Source organism: Ornithodoros turicata, chromosome 3, assembly GCF_037126465.1.
Source record: "Ornithodoros turicata isolate Travis chromosome 3, ASM3712646v1, whole genome shotgun sequence".
NCBI lineage: Eukaryota > Metazoa > Arthropoda > Arachnida > Ixodida > Argasidae > Ornithodoros > Ornithodoros turicata.
Window position 1 is genome coordinate 37,302,205 of NC_088203.1, and position 17,414 is coordinate 37,319,618.

Consider the following 17,414-nt stretch of genomic DNA (forward strand, 5'->3'; position numbering starts at 1 on the left):
ACCCCGCCCGCCCCCTGGCTTCCAGAAACATAGGGTTTCTGAGCCAAGGCAATGTAATTGTGGGAGCAGCTGACGCATCACCACCCCAGACATTCTACCCCCCTCCTTGTGGTTTTGTCTGTAACACACAGTTTATGACCAGGGCTTCAATATTTTCCAATATATTTCTAAGCTATCACATGAGAGAATACATAGGGACTGCATGATATCACAGATGTGTTTGATAATTACTGAATTTTAAAGACCATAGTACAGCGAGAAATAATTATTGCTAGAATAGAGGGTGCTATTCATTTCTTGCTGTCGATTCCTATTGCAAAGGGTGCTAACTCCTGTGGTTTCGAAGCTATAGTTCGGATTCCAGAACTATACTTTCCCAGTGGTTCCCACTTGTGGGGACATCATAAATGAAATAAAGTTGCAGATGAATTCACATGGGTGGGATCTTTGAAGCCAAACAGGATCCGGTATTTTTTAAGTTAATGGCAATATCCCTGCAGATATCACCCCAGAGTGTCGAACCGAAACGTTTTTCGTTCCGGTTCTATCACAAACGGCCCGGTACCGGTTCTGTTCCAGAGCAAAAAAATTACGGTTCATACCAGTTTTAGCTGGTTCCACTTCTGGTGTGCATATTCATTCCCAGAAAAAAAAAAATGAATGTTGCAAAATGTAAACCCGTTTATTCCGCATACGTGGTATTCAATATTAATAGGCAGCTGAGAAATTGGCAGCACCTAGTTCCTGTAGGTGACTGTCTGTTCAAATAGACTTTCTCCCTTCTTGAAGCGCATGATACAGACGGACTTGTTTGTCGTAATGTCATGCGTAAAGTACCTTCTTGCTGGATTGGTGCGATCACGTCTCATCTGAATGTACGTTGCTGCTTCCTAGCCAGCAAGCGCTTGCCCTCGCGGATACGTAAATGTATTCAACTGCACTGCTCTCAAACAAGGGACGCGTTGCGCGAGATTACAGAGAGAAGCCGTTACATAGCCTCCTTGGGTCACTGTTTAGTTGAGAGTGTTTCCTCTTAAGGGGAACATAACCAGAGAGAAGAGTTTGGGTGGATGAAATTAAAATGAACACTATGGTACATTGGTAGAGTCACAACCGGTCACACGTACCTGTGAGTCTATGTGCGTGAACGATAAAACGTTACAAAGGGAGCCTAAGGGTCATAGTATACAGACATACATTCCACTGTAACTCTCGTAAAGTATCCATGACATGACTTCACAACACGCGACGTCAGTTTCACTTGCCTATTCATAGTCCAAACCGGCGAAGTTCTTTTCTTGGACCGAAAACCGTTAAATCAATCTTTCGGTTTACCTCCAGAGCCAAAAAAAAAAGATATACGGTTTCTATTCTGTTCGGTTCGCACCAAAAAAGCGGTTTATTAAGTTTCTGGTTCTGGTTTTCAGTTCGCTACGACACATATGCCAATAGCTGAAAGTTCCTTTCCTTGAGTGTTTGCCCTGCTTATAACCATAGCATGTGATCTAGAAGCAGGTTTGCATCCTGTATGGATTTCACCAACTGAGTTAGGGGATTCCACTGTTGTGCTCGGGTACATGATTGACCAGCGGAAAAATAGTCGGAAACAGGCAAGGCAAACAAGATATGGTAAAACCACTCTGTTCTCCCTCCGAAAAACTGAAAGAAATATACAGGGTGTGTGCAGAAAAACATGACCCGCATTTAGGCACATAGCTTGTTGCCTACCTAACTAACAAACTTCCGGTGGCGCACGATGGCGCATTTATGCGTGCGAAATCTGCAGAAAAATTGTGGAAGCCATACTCAGCTTAGAAAATAAACGGAACAACAAAAACGTCGGCTTCCGTGCATCAGAATATGGCAACATGGTGGACAACAGGGTGTATGTGAAAGGGCAACACGGTTAAGGTAGGAGAGTTGTGTTCAAGTACCGCTAGGGGAGCTATAGGTGCATAAATCGAAACGATGTCCCACATGGATGATCCTCGGCAATACCCCTAGCGGTGCCTGCACATAACTCTCCTGAGACCGAAATGCACTACCATGCACTGTCATGACCGCCCTATTCTAATGCATGGTAGCCCATGTTTTCGCGCTCTGTTTATTTTTTTACACTGAGTATGCCTTCCAGGATTTTTTTGTAGCTTTCGCACGCATAAATACGCCGTCGTGCGCCACCGGAAGTTCCTCGGCTAAGTAGACAACGAGTTACATGTAAAAATGCGGGTCATGTTTTTCTGCACACACCCTGTATGAATGGAATATGTAAAAATCCACATGAAAACAATAAGAGAGAGAATTTAGGTTGGAACATATGCTCTGAAAATGCTCACAATGTTGACTTTTTTTTATTTTTTTCACCGTGTCCTCAAAAAGCATAACAAAAACAACAGAAATGGACCTTCATATCTGGATAGTGTTCACCTCAAGACTTATTCCCCGAACCCTCTGACTGGTGCAGTTTGTTATGTCTGTTTTGGCAAGCAGCAGCTTCGCAGAAACAGCGTGTGATGACAAGCATTTGGATACCACCAGAGAGATTCATCTGACATGAAGGGCTGAAGCAGTTTTGTTACAGAAATCATGACATAAGCCTCTTGAACTGTGGGAATTGTTGTATGCTAAGGCAGTGCTTTGCCCAATCCTATTGTTTTGTCCACGTGACGATTAATGTGTCACGTGCATGAAACGGCAAAATGTGCACTGAGCGTGCTACTATATGCCCTAGTAGCACAAATCGTTTTGTAAACGTCGAGGAAAGGTCTAGCCACAACCACATTTTCATCTTGGAGACGTCTTCAATCTGATCTACATAACGTCTTCTACCCCCGGATAAGTTGACGCTTTCCCGAGTCTTGAAGACGTGTCTGTGGCCGTCTTGAAGACGTTCAAAAAATGTTTAGAACACTAATTGGAATGTGAGAAAATTCAGCCCTGTGGATATCCACCGGATACAGTTTTCCGGAGATCTGCCCCTTTTTTCATTTTTCAACCTCAGTCACCGTCACCACACGTTCCATTTTCTGTTTCTCCAAGTAGAACAGCAAGCAGCACTGCCACGTGGCATTTTGGCCAAAATCGAAGACGCGGTTCACCTCGGTGGACCGCGTTAGCAGAGGTCCTCCCACCGTAAGAACAGCAGGCTCCCTCCACGGCGTTACACGTAGGGGAACCAGAGTGTAGAGGTGGTCTATTCCCTTGCAAAGGGAAAACAGATACTATACATTGCTCGTCTTAAAAACTCCCGTAAACACGATAGCCGTGCTCGCCTCTGAGTCAAAATGGAGGGTGAAGTGTCTAAGTTTATTTCAATTACGCACACAAACAACACTGAAGTGGGAAATTTCTGGGAGTATTAACTCACCGTCAACTCAACGCCTGTGTTTCCTACTGCTTTTGGTTCGAGACAGTCAGTAGGTCCACCGAAAGTAAACTTATTCAGTGCACACAAATCGTCCTCGTCTAAGATACGTCTTGAACACAGTTGGCGAAGACGTATTATAAACGGAAACTCGGTACTTCTTGCAAACGTGAACGGAAGACGTTTACGGGAGGTCTTCCTTTAGGATATCTCTTCAACAGAGACGCCGAAGACGTATTATAAACGTTAAATCGGCGCGTCTTATAAACATACTATAAATTACGGCTTCTAGACGTCGCGTTGACGTCCTGATCGTCTTCTACCCTAATTTGACCAAATAAAGACGTTTCCGCGACGTTTTAATTGTGCTACTATTGTGTGCACAGACTGTTCCGCTGTGTTTGTCAGTACATTCTGTTTGTTGTGTCTGCTGTGTGTTGGTCTGTTAGTTTTCGCACTTTTATTCCAAGATGAACTGTTACCAACAGGCCCAAAGAAACGTCTTGTCCAGCACAAGGCACCGCAAATTGGCCCGTGTGAACGCCTCCTAACCTAACCCAAGCCGTCATGAAAATCCTGCAAAATATCGTTGGTGCACTGCCTTCAGTTTCAGTAGGTCGATGTAGCATGTGACACAGTCTGGATATGGCAAGATACTGAATTCACCCCGAGATAAGCAGCAAAACAGCAGAGGCCAAAACGAAACTATGTTGTTCTCCATTTACGCAGTGTTTCATGGTATCGCACACATGCAACGTCATGTTACGAGTATACGACAACAGCTCGTACATACATAACAGTACATTTTGAATATTGAGAATACATAACTCACGGGGATATACTGAGGATACAAGGATTGCACACGAAGAAGAAGGGTTGAAGTGGTACACAGTAGCAGACTCCAATTGTCCAATTTGGTCCAATGAATCACCACTGCATCCAACCAACCCAACGACGAATGTGCGTCCGCGAGACGTCTGCTGTGTCACAGCGCGCGGAGCTAATAGACAATTTCCATTGGTCGGGCGCTTCTTGTGTGCTCTCTGCGACGCAGGTATCGGCGACCGGCCGGCGTATCGCGGTATATCGGTATGTTGGTTTGTTTATAAACGAGAAGCGAAGCATGGGCGGGGATGGTCGGTTTCATGCTCAAAATGCAGACCTAGGGACCTAGGTACGAAAGTTGCTTTTGTGCCGACCGTTCTGACTGGCTTGCAGAACGTCTCGCCACCACTCTGGCCGGTCAGCGGCAATGGTAGTTTCGGTTGCCAAATAAGGAAGCGAGCAGAGGTCGGCTGCGGAAAGGTTTGAATTGTTGACGGCGATGCGAGGTCGTCTGAAGATCGTGCGAAGATGAGTTCTCGCGGTGTGAATCCAGCAGTATTAGCAAATAAAGAGAAGGGTAGCAGAAACGGTATTGCAGGTGACGAAAGCAGGAACAGATACCCCACACTCGGAATACCCGAAATAGAAACAGAAATAATTAAGTTATGATAATAATTCGGGAGGCAAGACCCGAATTATTACAATTATTCACCGGATATTTAGATATCATTTGGATTTAGATATATTATCTGAATGAGAATTTTATCTAAATTGTCATTCAGATAATTTGTGAATGTGTGTTGTTATCAAGCAGGAGAGCAGAAAATGTGTGTGACTTGAGAAAAAAAAAATTCCTGAGAACAGCACCGCAAACGATACTGCCCCGTCGACCGTTTGTTTGTTGTCATCAACTAGAAGAACCGTTTTGTGTGATTAAGTGAAGAACAAAAACGCAAACGAACTATCAAACGAACATATATCAGTAATAGTACGAGGGGCGTTCAAGTCAAACCGGGACTTTTCATTTTTCGGAAAAGTAAACTTAGAGGCGAGAAATTAGTTTTATTTTTCAACGTAATCTCCAGCTGCACTAATGCACCTCTCCAGCGTTTCACGAGGGCTTGAATGCCAGCAGCGTAGAAATCCTCACCGGCGCGTATAGCAGCCATGGTCGCACCGCATTCTTGACCTCGTCGTCGCAGCAGAAGTGGCAGCGCCCAAGTAACGCCTTCAGTGGCCCGAAGAGATGGAAATCGCTGGGGACGAGGTCTGGACTGTAAGGGGGATGCGGCAGCAACTCCTAGCCAAGTTCCTGTAAGGTGCCTGTCGTGAGATGTGCGGTACGCGGGCGTGCATTGTCCTGTAGGAGGACCTTTGGTGATGGGGCCCGGATTTCCGAAACTGGAGGTGTTCGTGAATGATAGTGTTCAACGTTCCCACAGAAAGGTCCGTCTTCCGAGCCAGTTCGAGACATGTTATCCGTCGGTTCTTGAGGATCGACACAACCCTTGAGGAGCTCCACAGCCCAATGGGAAAAACAATGTCGACACAAAGTCGGCCCAATGTACAGTGTCAGACTAAAAGTTGTCGGCCCGACCTACGTAAAAGTGACCGGGTCAAGATCGGGGATTGACATTGGCCTAACGTGGCCTGACTTAATCTGCTGGAGTTTGGCGTCATTCTCTCTATCCCAAATGCTTTGGTTTGAAATTAGTACACGTACGGTATCTGCGTGGGAAATGGACGACTGATGAAACTAGCGCCATTCTCTCAATCCCAAATGCTTTGATTTGAAATTAAACGTGCGGCTAGTATACCTATAATAACACCTTCCACGGATGCTTTTCGTGTCGCTTAAAGGGACTATGAAATTTCCCGAACCTCCATACTTTTTTTCGATGGAAACTGTTCTTCTCGCAGAGAAACTAATATGCCACAAATTTTTCCGGACGAAATCGCTCCACTCTGCGAGGAGCGCGCGCTGGAAATGTCTCTTCCGCGCAGTGGCGTAGCCAGATCTCAAAGGTAGGGGGGGCTCGATACGAAAACTCCCCCCCCCCCCCCCCGCTGATCCTGTGTCGACAACACACGCATACTTGCGCACACTGCAAACTGAGGATTAAAAAAGGGAATGAAAATAGTTGATTTCGACGTTCACAGTACGATTACATGTTATTATGTTCTCGGATTCGCACGATTTGTGTGGGTCGCTCCGTGGCAGGTAGGGGGGGCTCGAGCCCCCCCTAGCCCCCCTGTGGCTACGCCACTGCTTCCGCGTTCCTCCTCTCCCGCGCATATTTCCCTGCCGATGGTGTAATGCGTGGTTCACACTACAACTTCTCTCCGTTGCGGTTACGGTGCGGATCCAGTGCGGAGGCGGCTGTCGTACGACACGCTGTTCAGACATATGCGTTCTTGATACGTCAAACGCTTGTGGTTGACCAATCACGTCTCCACTCCACCACGTCTCCATTTCACAGGCAGCCATGAACGGGCAACGTGATGTGGTCGGCGAAACTTTGAGGTGTATTGAAGCGTATCTGCGTCATACAGGGCGCGCAAACTGGCCACTTGTTGTTCAAATGGCAGCAGCAGCGCTTCTGCTGAAAAGAAGGAAAAAACGTTGGAAAAGCACGCGACAGCACAGCAGTGATGCGCTTGCGCGGAGCGCGTTCGCTCATTGGTCAGCTACATCTCCGCAGGTAGCCCGCACCGCATGGAGTTCGGTCGAGCTCAACTCTTGCGGTGCGTGTGCTTTTCGGAGTGTCGTGCTTCGTTGTCATGACAACCGTGTCGCGCCGCATCCGTAACGCATGAAAATGCAACAGTGTGAACCAAGCATAACTGTACGGACCGCACTTCGGTTCCCCGTTACGTCACCGATGTTGCACAATGGCAAGTAATGCCACGAGCTCGCGCTGTGGCTGCCGCCACTGCCGAAATCTGCCGATCGCGCGAAAGCTGCTGTCATGGAGATTTCCACTCCCGATGAACGCATACGCGGGATCCAACGGCGCATGCTCCTGGCGGGATTCCTCGGCTCGGCAACACGTCACGATGACGTGTTGCTGAGCCGGCCGTGGTCGCGTCAAGTTACCCGTTGTATCGTTGTCCCGTTGTGTCTCCGCTCGGCAGCTCGCCACGGCGTGGCGCCAGCTGTCCTCCCTTCGCCGCTCCGTTTAAATTCGCTCCCGAGAAATCCGTTCGCGCGACGAAAGTAAAATTTCGGTTCTAGACTCAGAAAAATGTCTTCTTTCGAACGAAACGAAGAAAAAAATCGTTTCATAGTCCCTTTAACCAATGCCATTTTGTACGGGAGCTTCGAGCCCATCGAGTCGTTAGTGCGAGTTTTTTTTTTTTTCACGGCTCCCACCACGGCTTAAAGTGGAAATAAAATTCATTCATCCATTCATTGAATCATGTCATCAACATAGCGCCGATCGAGCGAAAAGGCGACGCGCATTTATGGAATCGCCGTTTTAGTGTTGGTACTGCTACCCTAGCAGCACAAAACGTCGCAGAAACGTCTTTATTTGGTCAAATTAGGATAGAAGACGATCAGGACGTCAACGCGACGTCTAGAAGCCGTAATTTATAGTACGTTTATAAGACGCGCCGATTTAACGTTTATAATAAGTCTTCAGCATCTCTGTTGAAGAGATATCCTAAAGGAAGACCTCCCGTAAACGTCTTCCGTTCACGTTTGCAAGTACCGAGTTTCCGTTTATAATACGTCTTCGACATCTCTGTTGAAGAGGTATCCTTAAGGAAGACATCCTGTAAATATCTTCCGTTCACGTTTGCTAGACGTGCCAACTTTCTATCTATAATACGTCTTCGCCAACTGTGTTCCAGACGTATCTTAGACGAGGACGATTTGTGTACACTGAATAAGTTTACTTTCGGTGGACCTACGGACTGTCTCAAACCAAAAAGCAGTAGGAAACACAGGCGTTGAGTTGACGGTGAGTTAATACTCCCAGAAATTTCCCACTTCAGTGTTGTTTCTGTGCGTAACTGAAATGAACTTAGACACCTCACCCTCCACTTCGACTCAAAGGCGAGCACGGCTATCGAGTTTACGGGAGTTTCTAAGACGAGCAATGTATAGTATCTGTTTTCCCGTTGCAAGGGACTAGACCACCTCTACGCTCTGGTTCCCCCACGTGTAACGCCGTAGAGAAAGCCTGCTGTTCTTACGGTAGGAGCACCTCTGCTGACGCGGTCCACCTTTGTGAACCGCGTCTTCGATTTTCGCTGAAACGCCACGTGGCAGTGTTGCTTGCAGTTCTGCTTGAAGAAACAGAAAATGGAACGTGTGGTGACGGTGGCTGAGGTTGAAAAATAAAAAAGGAGGCAGATCTCCGGAAAACTGTACCCGGTGGATATCTACGGTGATGAATTTTCTCACATTCAAATTAGTGTTCGAAACATTTTTTGAACGTCTTCAAGACGGCCACCAACACGTCTTCAAGACTCGGGAAAGCGTCAACTTATCCGGGGGTAGAAAACGTTATGTAGATCACATTGCCTAGATGAAAATATGGTTGTGGCTAGACCTTTCCTGGACGTTTACAAAACGTTTTGTGCTACTAGGGTATTGCTGTTGTTGTTGTTTTTAGAGAAACGTCATCATGACGTTGGTAGACACACCGAAACCAAAACAGATCGGAAGGGGAGGGCTGGGTTCCACGAATGGGCACTTGTTCGCTACCTCCTGTTGAAAGAAAAGTAGGACCGAAGGTCGCGTCCTTTTCAGAGAGACGCATCGTAATCCCCTCAAGACCGTGGCTTTCGGGCGCGACATTTAGCTTTTGAACGTAGTTCAACTCTACAAAACTCGTGGCGCTGTCGAACATTATGACGTAACTTGTTTACAAACAGGTAGAGGTCAGATGCAGAAACACCCATGGTGTGGCAACATGAATGTGAAGAAAAGCACCAGTGCCGTGAACTTTTGTCTGACAATGATATTATTTCTTATTTATTCAACAATAAAGCTCCGTGCATATTAGCGATTTTCACCCCTAAGGCTCATCATGGTCATTAGAATCACAACACCAATAAACTACCACTGCTCTTTAAAATAAATAGTGAGACCTCACCAGTAACGGATGTTGCAATCGCGTGCTGGGGGATCTGTATAGACGTGATGGTTTTTCAACTCAAATCACGCGTTTTGAGGTCGAATGACGAGTTTAAAGTCGAGTTAGAGTGTAGTCCATCTTTGGACCAACGTGTATGGCCGACCTAAACGACATAGTGCTAAGTTAGTGCCAGCATAAAACCGAGATTGGTCGCAGCTTGGGGTTTCCCTGGCTTCACCCTATAGGCAGCAATCTATTTTTATCGATGAAAGATGAAAGTCACTGAAAAGGTTAGCCAGCTGTAGGATTCGAACCCACATCTTCTGATTTACTGGTCCAGGGCTCTACCAATTGAGCTAAGCTAACACGCCTTCTCAGCGACTTCCAAAGGTGCGTCATCTGAAGGAATAAACCACCCACTCTCTCTCACTCATCCTCCTTTCACTCTTACATTTTTGCTCACTCATACACACATTCATACGACGGGATCGACGCAAGCGGAAACTGTTGAACAAGAGAGAACTGGCGGTGTTCTGAGGCTGGAGCCTCAGAACACCAGTTCTCTATTTTTATCGATGGGCCGACCATGGACCCCACAGTCATAGAGCAATAGGCACGACATTGGATGGACGTTATTCATACTCAATTGTCTCGCGGCGTAGAGTGACGATTTATCATCCTTTGTTTTTTGCGCGTATTTTTCACAGGGGGCAGTGAGCACTCCGTCTAAAGCACAGAAATTTCACGCAATGAAACAGCATTTCAAAGTGCAAAAAATAGAGGGAGAATCATAAAAGCTTCCAATATGCCCGTGACCACCAGAATCAACCAGATCACAAAGAGAAGCAATTGCATTTCTCGTATTGCCAACTCTAGGACGGGACAAGCGTAAGTATTCTGACCTCATCAGAATGATTAAGAAAACTGACTCGTCAGATAGATAAACCTCGTGGAGAGGTGAAAAAACGTTCCTGTATTTCACCTTGAGTTACATGTTCAGACAGACGAGAGCGAGAGCTCAACAGTTGGTCTACATAAGACACAGGGGAGAGAAGAAAGGTCACGTGGTACAGAGACCCAAAGCGTTGTACACAAACGGAAAGAAAAGGAAACGGAGCGAACCATAAACACACCGAAGCCACCCACCTCGTCCAGCCAGACCGCTGTAACGCAACCGAGTTAAACCCGACACTTGTTGTGGTTATGGCCTGTGGAGTCAGACAGGGGTTCTTCGAATTGTATCAACACCGGGGATCCCGCTTCGAGATGGGTGGCATGTTATGGTTCCCTCCAATCTGCCCCTCCGTGTACACTTCGACTGATATCATTTGGTTTGAGTACAAGAAATTCACACGCTAAGAATACAGAGCAAAGAAACGAAACCCGTGCCTTGTAAGTGGCAGCACAGTAAGCATTTCTTTCGCGAGCAAGAACAGACACTGTACATAGGTTGTCCCGCGAGCTTCCACAAATTCGAGAGTCCTGTTCGTGTGTGAATCAAGATGAAGGGTGAGGTGTCTAAGTTTAATTCAACGCGTACATAAACAACACTGAAATGAGGAATTGCTTGTCGTATTAGCTCACCATGAAGATAATGTCTCCGTTTCTTACTGTTTTTTGTTTGAGACAATCACTTGGCCAATCGAAAGTTGAACTTATGCAGTGCTACAGCATTCCGCGATTCCCTCTCCCCGAGGCAACATACTGAGATTGAACCAAGCTTGGCAAGAGCTTGGCTGGCCAACCGAGCCGTGCTTGGCAAGTGCTTGGCCAACGAGCTCGGTACTATTTACTATTTACTTCACAAATATTCACTTAACACAGGTTATATGGAACAGAGATAGAAGTTGGAACTCGTTGCCAGTTAGAAGTCACTGAGAAGGTTAGCCAGAACATAATTGTAGGCCGGTTCCACGTTAGCTCAGTCAATCATGAAAATCATGAAATCATGAAAATTCAGGAGGTCCATGGGACCTCCTGAATTTTCATGATTTTTATATATATTTAGACGCTCATCGCAGATGATGATCAACATTGGTAAAATTAATCATTCGAATACTTTCCGTGCAAAAAATCGAGAAATCCAGCCCTGAATTCGATTGTTGCAATTTTGCCGTGTTTGCACGTCTATACATCCTGAGTTTTAAAAGATATCGGAGTGCAATTTTTTTGTGCTTTAGTATACCTACCTGCCAGCACTCCGAGCGCAAATTTAGGCGCACAGGTGCAACACTGTATCGTATAAAAAGCGGCGAACATGCTCTGTCGCGCAGTTTTGTTCAAACCTCGACGCTTCTTGCTCAGCCTGTAGATATCTCCGACACGTTCGTACGCAGTGGGGCCGCGTTTTAACGCGCTAATCAGCAGTATACACTCTAAATCGTTTCACACCTTTAAAGGTGTAAAATAGGTGTATTAACAAAGATCACACCCCTTTCACACCATATACAACTTTATTTTGGAAGTTCCTGAGGGTGTAACAATAGTGTACTACACCCCCAGGTGAAATATGGTGATAAGTGTGTCGCCTGGGTGTAGAAAGGGAGTATGTTTATTTTCGTTCACATGAACAAAAGTAAATATATAAAACAACTGGGAACGAAAAGCTACATTACAAAAGTGCATGGCGTGGATTTACAACACGTCTACCATCCAGTAATGTACGCAGATTTAGAAGATCTGTTGAGATAGTGCTTAAATTTCTTAAAACACGTTGCTCCTCATTGTAAGCCAGAAACAAATACATGGTAGTGCTCATCATACTCAACTGTAGTTAATGTTTGTATGAGAAAAGTGGTATCAGAGTTAATAACATATATGCCTGTAATCTCAACGAACACGGGTAAGTCCTCCTCTCAAGATTCTTTGACAACAACACAGCCAACAGCAAATGTGTTATCATTATCAAACTGCACTTTTCACATAGACTATAGAATCTCTTTGAATATCACGGTCATGAATGTAACTCTGAATTGCTTCTGGGACATGTTGAAGTAGTATCTCCTTGGAACCATCAGTAGACGTGGCATTTGTGATGAAGAGCTGCGACCCCACATACATTTGATAAAATTGATGTCTTCTTGCTAATGAAAGGGTTATGTTCTTAAAATGTCGAGTTTTTTTTAGCAACATCTTTAATGCTGGTGTTTGCCTTCGAAACGCATACACCATACAGCTAGGAGAGGAACCAAACATCCTGATGAGTCGCGGATAATGAACAATGTAATGCATTGTACAGGGGTTAGATATTTGTGGGTACAACACTGCAAAGCCTTGAAGAAACGAATAAATGCAACGTTCTAAGTAATGAACATGCATATGGGGGAGGTGCCTGCTCATGAGAAGGTCTACAATTTCACGAAAAGCTATATACAGCTGCCATGCCATACATATGCCTGTACAGCTGCCTATATACAGCTGCCATGCCATGATTTTCTGTATGTCGGCTGTGCATGTTTGCACACATATTTAATCTCCTTGATGTGCATGCATATATGGACCTCAATGTGATTATATGCAATATGCTGGTAATTGTGAATACACAGTTACCAGCATATTGCCACGAGTTTTATACAGCCTTTACACCCCAATTACCATGAGGGTGTTAAAATACATCTTAAAAGATGTGCGCCATGAACATTTTCGATCTACAATTTTGATCTACACCCTTTAAGGTGTAAAACGATTTAGAGTGTACGCCTTTGGAGAATAAGTCTTTTGCGCTGGATGAAAGCCCTAACATCGGGTCATATCCTGGCAAAATATGTACGAAATCAAGTGGGACCTTTTTGAAAAATACACGCGCAAAATCCATGTTTATTTCGAAATATGCCTAAACATTTGCCTATTTCAGCAAATGCCGCTAGGAAGTATATGCAGGATAGATATATCAGATGAAAGAGCATTAAAAGCTGAGTGAGCTGATACCAAGTATTGCGAACAGGGACATCTATAGCCAGAGATATCAGGCGTCGAAATTAGGACAAAAGTTCGCGAGAGGGCATGCTCGCCATTTTTTTTATAGCGCACAGCGTTGCACCTGCGCGCTAAAATTGGCTCTCTGACAGCTGGCCTATAGGCATAATAAAGCAGCATCAAAAAATTTCACAACAATATCTCTTAACACTCGGGAGGTATACGCGTGCAAACACGGCAAAACTGAAACATCCGAATTCAGAGCCGGATTTTCTCGATTTTTTTGCACGAAAGCTATTCGGCAAAAATGTTGATCATAATATACGATGAGCTTATAAATATAAAAAATACTGAAGACCTAGGAGGTCGACGGGACCTCCCTGCCTGAACTGACGTGAAACCGGCCCGTAACTAAGTTTCAAAAGCAGTTACACGTAATAAAACGTAATGCAAATTGACCTGATGTTCCTAAGCTACTTTAGAAATGTAACAGGTTACCTTCAAGTTATTTTCTACTCAATATATATACTTTTCAGCTCCTGACCTGTCTATATGGTTAATTCAGACCTTGCTGTCACAATGGGCGATTCAAGACGTTTCAAAATAGTCTTGATATACAAAAATGATATCAATATCTGCTACGACAAAACAAGCCTACATTTATAGGCGTCCTTAGGGAGGGATTTGATGATTTTGATCTCGTAATAAGGCACATGCAAGAGCAGCATTCATGGACACCCCCTCTGAAACCCGGCTTGACCTCATAGCAGAGGACTACGCAAGGAAGCTAAGTTTACAAGGTGGTGCGTGAGTACGTGAGCAGGAACAGATCTGGGCAGGGAGAGGAGGACATATCTGAGGCGAACAATTCCCTTTTCGCGCCCTGACCTGATAACAACACCGATAACACGCCCGGGAGTATTCGCGTAACCGTGTATTCACACGAGCGCCTTTTCTGACTGCGCAGCGACTGAAGGAGGAGAAGGAGGTAGCAGCATTATCACGCAACCATCCAACCGTTCGGTCGCGGGCGGAGCTTATCGCACAGCAGAATCTATGAAGCGCGCACGTTTTTATTGTATTTTTGGCGAGATATCAAAGAGCCTTGTGCAACATCACTGCGCTCAGCAGCTCCGTCCGTCAGAAAGAAGCACACGGATAGTTTGTTCGCGGGGCACAGAATCTGACGACTGACGCGCAGAAGGAGGACGGAGCGAAAAAGAAAGCCACCCTCTGTTGCCAATGTTACAAGCTCTACTATTTTTTATCTATTACACCAGGACCAGGTAGAGCAACATCCGATCTTGTGGAAGCTCGCCGATGAGCAAAACCGAAATGTACCGAGGAAACATGCCATGTGGGAAAAGATCGCTCTTGAAATGGAAAAGAGACACCCGGATGTCGAAGCAACGGTAGATGTGTACATCAAAACACTTTTTATGTCCCCATATTCACGGCGCAGTCGTTGTATCAGTTGCTGTTAATTAATAATAACGAGTTGGCAGCATTCGCGTTCCAAACCAAAAGGTATCGGCTCAGGTCGCTAGCAGTTTGGTTTAAAAACGAGAAATGTGTGAGCAGTATCGCACGCCGGGTAAGACAAAGGGGTGCAAAATTTTATCCCCAAGCCGGCCACTGTTGGGTCACGCATATTCATATAGTTGTCTGGCATCATAAATTAACCATGTAATGGTATAATATTTTAGGGCTATCATTACACAAGCCTACATGGCAGCTCCCCGGGGTCATCATCACGTCATGCAGCGCATTCACGGGGGGCCACTGTGTGCATACATCGTGTTTTGACAAGCACCAACGAAAACGATCAGTTGTAATAAAGGGAGTCAGTTTTCCGCGGTTTCACTATTCTTACGTGTTTCCCATTCATCGCGGCCACACAGTTTGAGAACTGCCACAGTGCTTTAGAGTAACCCCTGGACAAAGCTCTAGTGCTGAAGATGCAACACTTACGTGATGGCGTCTCGATTTGTCATGACATTATTTCATAATTAGTCACTAGGGGAGCTTCCTATATAACGCGATATGCAAAAAGTGCCAATTCGTGAATTTCGTTTTGTTCCATAATTTTATATGTATGTATGGGACGGTAACGTACCTCCACAAAAAAAAAAAGAGAAAAAGAAAAGAAACAGATCATAAGGGTTGTTTGAGTGGGTGTGAACTCTGCCTCGCTATGCCACCGGTATACGCGATGAACGTTTTACTGGGAATGAGTAGTAGACACAAAAACATGGCCTGTCCAACGTCTAAAGCAATGGGGCCAATGAAACGCAGGAATTGGAAGCTATCAAAGCTAGCCGAAAAAAAACAAAAAACAAGACGGATGGAGGATAGAGGATGAAGGGTGGAGATGCGTTGAGGGTGCATGAGTTCGTCGGGGAGAGCAAAGTATTAGATGGGCCGTTGAGCAAGACCTCCCTTCTGCAGAAAGAGGACAAGGTTTCTTGCTTTAGCGGAACGTACAGCAGAGGGACCACCAGAGACACACACACAATTGACACAAAAAGGTGTACGCTCCACTCTGTCCTCCAATCAGAAGTGAGAGCCCTATCATTCACGGCAATGATTGGCGCAGAACCTGCTATGCGGTGAAGCTGTTTTTACTGTGTTCGAAAGGTGCGACCTTTACGCCACAGCCGTCTCTGCTTTACACCACACTCAACACCGTCAGACTGCTGCGGAGTCACGGTAAAAAACGACGACGCACAGCTTTCACAGTACTCTCTCCTACACTCTTTCCCGCTCACTCTTATGTACGAACGTTTTATGCATTTAGAGGCATGTTTAAGCGCACATAATTCGAACGAACCTGTTGCAGACGGGTTACGGAAAGACGATCACTGGCTAGTATACTGTCGCGCATATTGGCCTCTATACTCTCCTTTTGCGCTTTGCTATGCGGAGCAGAATGTATTTAAAAGTGGCCGCATCGATTCTCAAAACCTTGCGGTAAACAAATGGGTCCTCGTGTCGTAGCTCCCGTAGAAGGCTATTTTGCAGACCGTACTCTTCCCTCAGCAACCATTCATTCGTCCATAGCTTCTTTAACCGCTTCTTTTCGTGGCAGCATTCACTATCGTCAATGAGAAAAGCAAGAGCCACAAATTTTCGCTTTCTTTCGTCCATTGTGTACCAAGCGCCGTGCACATAAAATTAATGCTGCAACGTTCAACCGCAGCGCGAACGTAATCCCCGGCTTCCCCAGCATCTGAGCCGACATCACATTGGAACACTATCTGTGTAGGCGTTCCAAAAGGGCGTAGCCTCAGCGCCTTATCATTTACCCCTCTCGCTCCTTCAGTCGCTGCGCCGTCAGAAAACACGCTCGTGTGAATACACGGTAAGATAAAGAATAAGACGTGATGTATAACTGTGGAAACGAGCATGACCCAGGCAGCACAATGCACTGAAAGTCGAGTGCAATAGGGGTGGACCGTATGTGTCTTATCAATTGTCCTTAGTTTCAAGAGTCTGTTCAAGGTCTTCCACCTACCCGTCCACCCCTATTGCACTCGACTTTCAATACATTGTGCTGCTAGGGGAGACTTTCCAGATATCGGGAGATTGCCGGATGAAATTGGCAGGTTGGCGCCGATAGCCTTCTGGACGACAGATTGACTAAATGCGAGTTCTAAGGGTGCAGCAAGGACAGCAGCTACGGTCCGCAGACGTTACACAGACAATGTAATTTTATGATGATACCGCCAGTACAAATTGGTATCAAGAGTTATTACGAGCTAAAATAGATGAAACTTGACGCCAGTGAGTGCCACTTGGGCGACGATTTGGCAAAATGCCTGAAGTATATAGATTGGGCTGGTTGGTGTAAATCCACAAGCGACCAAAGAACAAACATGAAACAACAACAGAGCGACTTGTGTGTGATCTTGTCTCCAGTTTGTTCTCTGGTCGCTTGAAAATGAATCATTTGATGAAACGATACACTCGAAATCACGCAGACATCTTATCACGCGGGTACGACATCTTGGCTTCTATGCGCATTGATGATAGTGCCAGCGGCAACAACAATGACAAAGAAGAAATTGTCGTTCCTCTTCACTGCTGATACGAGTTGCGCAACGGACTAAAAGCTGATACCTTCCGTTCAAATTCAACATGAGAGAGCCGCGACGATATGGCAAGGAAGAAAACTTGCCAAGATACGGGGCACAAAAGTGAACTTGCACGGCAAATCGCCTGCA

At 45.6% G+C, this 17,414-nt stretch overlaps 1 protein-coding gene across 1 annotated transcript in view; it reads right to left on the reverse strand.

The window, feature by feature from the left end:
- LOC135388406 (2',3'-cyclic-nucleotide 3'-phosphodiesterase-like) overlaps positions 1 to 4,357 on the reverse strand; it is a 61,676-nt gene extending 57,319 nt beyond the window's left edge. The window contains exon 1 of the mRNA XM_064617964.1: positions 4,197 to 4,357. The gene's annotated coding sequence lies outside the window, so the exon portion shown is untranslated. The remainder of the gene's footprint in view (positions 1 to 4,196) is intronic.
- Positions 4,358 to 17,414: the final 13,057 nt, after the last annotated feature.